General features: G+C 31.8%; 1 non-coding gene across 1 annotated transcript; it reads left to right on the top strand.

Moving 5' to 3' along the window:
- The first annotated feature begins 560 nt into the window (after positions 1-560).
- LOC110994489 lies at positions 561-2,679 on the top strand. The gene is made up of 3 exons (XR_006750807.1): positions 561-667; positions 1,650-1,945; positions 2,491-2,679. It is a non-coding gene; the product is annotated as an uncharacterized LOC110994489 (transcript).
- The last annotated feature ends 2,481 nt before the right edge of the window (positions 2,680-5,160 follow it).

Here is a 5,160-nt window from a genome sequence, read left to right on the forward strand (position 1 = left end):
GTACCCAACATTACTTGTCAGAGGAATGGTGACGTACAGTTAGAAACAAGATGGGGCTTACAGTTAGCCTACAATCTCCATAGTCTTGCAGGTACTGGTGAGGAATACAAACCTAATTCAATAAATGCGTTTGTTTAAACCTAGGGAATATATGCGTTGGTGAAGGTCAGGGTTGATTGATAAGGGCTAAGGGGATTGCAACAGACTGGCTGTTGCATAAATCCCCGTTGAAAAAGACGTTCAACTTACTGAATAATGTCTCTGACAATATCGACATCTTTATATATTCGCAGTAGCGATATTGTGTGTAACTAACCGAGTATCTCATAAGCATATCTACCAGCTTTTTCTGCGGCACGGGGTGTCCAATGCCCAAACAATCGAGCACTAGTCTTTTAAGAAAAGTGCACCCAGCTAACAGGTTTTAAATGGATGAAGACAATGACTAATTTGTTTTGTTTTATGCTTTAAATAAATTATTGTGAAAACAAAACAAAAATAAATTTTAATAAATTTAGATTGATTACATCGATTTTTTATATTAAGATACTATAATTCCAGGTAATGATAAGAGACAAAATAACTCTTATCGCAGATAAAAACATGGTATAGAGAGAAATATTCAGTCGATACTGAACAGTCACCAGCTATGGATAAACAGAATAAGGTGAGATTTTTTATTTTGTATTTATTTTATTATGGGTGGGAATTAGAGTAAGTATTTTATACACTTTAAAAGGGCGTTATCGTAGGAGCCGATTTTACTGCTTTTTGAAGTGAAACGTCTTTAGGCGCCAAAGGCTTAAATTACGAATACGAATGAAACGCAATAATAATGATATTAGCGTCACGAAGATGTGCAGCGTTTTTGTCAAAGTAAACGGAGAGAGCGAATGAGATCGATTGGGAGAGTGAGAAAGGGCGAACGTGAAGTATGAAGCAATTAAAGGTCACTAAGCGAGAGAACTATAGTGAAAAAGATTGAGAGAGAGGGAGATCCAGAAAAAATACACGCTATTGGTTGATGTAATCTTTTAGTAGTATTAGTAGTAGTATAGATATTAGAATTTTACTTGGAAATTTTCTCGCAGAACATTATGTGCTATAAACGCAGATTTTTAATTTATGTATACTTTCATTAGCACGTATACAGTATGCATATATATATACAACTTCATGAAGTGATTATAAACTGATCATCTATTGGGGCTTTTACCTAAGTAATACATAATTCACCAAGACCAAGGATCTATATTTTGCTACGTTCCCGACATACCTCTCTCGCTTTATCCATTTTCATGTTATTCTCGCGTATGCCTGCTTAAAGGCAATAGTTACTTTTAACTTGTCCTTGAGTCTTGGAGTAAAACCAGGAGATGCGATAAAAGTAGTCCTTCTGGATTTACTCCAGACAAGGCCTACCCACCCGATCTCCCTATCCACGGTCGCTTTGTATATCTACTCGTTTATCATTTATCCATTATATGTGGCCATCCACCAAAGCATTGTCCTTAGTATCCTTGCAATAACGTCCTCTTTTAACCCACACTTCTTACCTATGTAACAATTACTACAGTAATAGATATATAAATTATATAGATACACATACTTCTTAACGCTTTAGTAATTAAAATTGTCTGAAATTCCAGTTTGAAATGACGAATACAAGATATCCAGCGAATCCAACGTACTCAGGAGACTCAGGGTTTCAACCCCAAGCTTCTTACGGCAATCCTCCACCATATACAGAACACCAAATACCACCACCACCACCAGTGCAAACCACTGTCATCACCACATCACCAACCGTTGTGATGATCAACAATATGGGACCAAATCCGACGTCTTACTTTTGTACTCTGTGTAATAAGTAAATTGTTACAACTGTGAAAAAAGAAACGACTTTGGGGACTCATTTGTGTGCAGGAATTCTTTGTCTTTTCGGGTAAGTAAGAATTATTCAGACTATGGGTGATCCACTTATTATACAAGAACTATGAGTCTTATTGTTTTTAACTAAAGTACTTTTTTGTCCCTTTCTTTCAAATTGTGTTTACGCTGTGATTAAAAGAGACAGGTGACTTTAACCAGTTTACTTCAAACGGTGTAGACGGGCAAATTTATTAGAAATTGAAAAGTTTCGATACATTGCATTACTTTTTCGTAAGGCGTAATTTTGAAATTTCCTTTCGTGTTTAGACTGTATTGTAATATTTCCTGTAAATTTAAATGTATTCATTATCATAAATATTAAATATTGAAGAATTATTTAATTCCGAAAATGTATCCTTATCGTTATAAATAATAATTGGTATTCCACAGTTGAAATTAGTTTGCCCAATGATATTGCCAAATACTAATAATAAGTTATTTTATTACAAACAACTTAGCTCTCTGAAACACTGTAAAATGCAGTATGGAGCCTATTTTCTTTCTGAATATATATATTAGTATAATAAATATTTACATTATTTTGTACTTTCTTTTCAGATGCTGGTGCTGTGTTTGTATACCGTACTGTGTGGATAGTTTCAAAAAGTCATTTCATTACTGCCCACAATGTGATACCTTCCTTGGATCGAGCACATGAATAATGTGAAGTGATTTTATTTAGTATTTTTTATTTACGTTTATTGTGAGAGACTATCAAAGAAGTCCTATGCACTTGTGACATTTTTTAAAATAAACCTTATATTTAAAAATGAAGCTAACCTTTTTCATAAATTTAAACAATAGATTTTTGTAATTGTTTCTTTTTTGTAATGGTGGCTTTGTTTAATAATTGTTGCGATTGATATTTGTATGTGCTCTAAATGAATGTCATGTTTGCCTCTAAGTGCTTGTCACATTAAAAATTGTATTTTGTGTTTGTTTTTACCAATGTATCAGTGTGCCGAGCGTTGGTGAACTTTATCAATAAAAAAAAGAACAATACGTTAAATGTTTATTACGAAATTGTTGTTTTACATTGTCAATAATATACGCAATTAACACATTTAAAATAATAAAATCAATTAAAAAACGTAAACGAAGTTTTATTTTTGAAGTTAAAACTTCTTTTTCGGTTACGCGCCTTTTTTGTCCCTACCACGATTGATTCGAAGCAATTAATAACAAAGAATATAATAACGATAACATTGATAGTAATAATTCTATAAAAATTAATGAAATTCCGTTATAATCTTAGTAATAAGGTAAAATAAAATAATTGTATTATTCATGTCTAGGTTAATAAAAGCATTTTGTTAAACTTTATGTAATTTTATTTTATTTAACCAATTTCTGTAAAGTTACATATAGTAGATATTTTTTCGAATAATAAGGTCATAAAGAATGCACACTTGTGTGTGTACACTAGTACATGAACATATTTTTTTAAATATTGAATCTAATATAGAGTTTATTGAAAACTTAGAAAATCTGTCTTGATTTATGTTTGTTCGCAGCTCAACATACGAACTTAACATGAACTGTCTCATGTATGTCAACATCCAATATTTTCGACGTACTTCTACGTCAGACTTATCGGTAAGTCTTGTTTTTTATTGATCTGAGAGTGGTATTCAGAAACAATACTTATGTAAATATGACTTCTGTAACGTCATGAATTGACTGTTGACGTACAAGATTCTGAGTTTTCGAGTCTGAATCACATATGATTGCGTAAAAAAATAAATACTATGAATAAAATTGCCATTTTAATTTCCATTTTAAATGATGTCACTATTCACTAATGTCAGTAGTGATATGTTTGTTGGTGGTAGATGTGGACAAATGACTCCTCCAACCCTTTCCAGTTGTGTCTAACGTTGCCAATAGTATATCATTTGCTATATGTATCAAGTTATCAGCCCACCTGTTTTTAACCTGTCCATTCCTCTTTTCCCGGCTGGTCCATCTGTTTTATATAAATAAATCAAATTTACTTAAAACACCAAAAGCACACAATTGTTACATTCTTTTTATAAATTTTATTATATTCTATTTATAAAATATATTCTTTACATTCTTCTGATAAATCCTATCTATAGTTACGAGTGAACATTAATCTATGAATCATTGTTGTCTATAATCTTTAAATTGCTACCGACCACTTGCCGACAAAATACACATGTTTCTCAGAATAACGTGTTTATTAATAAAAAGTAAACACACTGAACAGTCGAATAGCGTTTCTCGGAGAGAATAAGACGTATTTTAGTGTATTTGTGTGTGATAACTGCATTAATATTTCGTTACACCTTAAAATAAAGGTAGGATTTTTTGACAAGTATTGTTTTAAATGGATTTCATTTACTAGTAAATGCATGTATTCAACTTGCGTTTTTGATTTAATGATTGAATAAAACGATAAAATTATACAAAAATTACAATACCAGCATTCTATAGATTAAATTCTGCATACTTGATCTAGTAGGCAGAATGCAAGAATCGCTTGAAGTTAATATCGCTTAAAGTATTAAATTGTTTTAAAAGTATAGAATTTTGTCCATAATTTCTTTTAGAATTATTGTATCCGGTAAGTATAAATTAGTATGATTTTATATATACAGATAAAACTATTTTGTTTGTCCCTGTTACACGCTTACAGGTACTACGACCCGTCTCTATTATAACGATCTGCAACGTTATTTAGTATAATTATATGATTTTCTCGGTATGTTATATACCTAATTGTACATTGGAAAGCTATGATTAAAAATGGAAACTCATCAATAAATATACCTTTCTATAAATATTAAACATCGGATTTTATGTATTTACAATATATAAAATAACGATGGGTAAGAATGTAAAAAAGTTTTCTTCATCTTGACCTCTTTTTGCCAAGGTGGTCAAGATGAAGAAAAATGAAGCCGTTTAGAAAATGGTTTTTCCTCTTTAAGTGGTCTTGGAAAACAATTTTGTTAGTTCTGTATTGCATATAAATATACACAGACAGAAAGAGCAGTGTTGGTCTAGTGGATGGAACGTCCGTCTCTCAACTCTGAGGTCATGAGTTCGAATCACGTCTGTGCAGTAATGCGTTATTTCGAATTCGATTTTCGTTTATCAATTTCGTGCCTAAGGTTTGTTCACCAACGAGCGTTAATTCGTACAAAGATACAAAGTCCATGTACATCAACGTAAATACAACTAACCCCGTTTAAATCCCACAAG

The sequence above is a fragment of the Pieris rapae genome, chromosome 18, assembly GCF_905147795.1.
Source record: "Pieris rapae chromosome 18, ilPieRapa1.1, whole genome shotgun sequence".
Taxonomy (NCBI): Eukaryota; Metazoa; Arthropoda; class Insecta; order Lepidoptera; family Pieridae; genus Pieris; species Pieris rapae.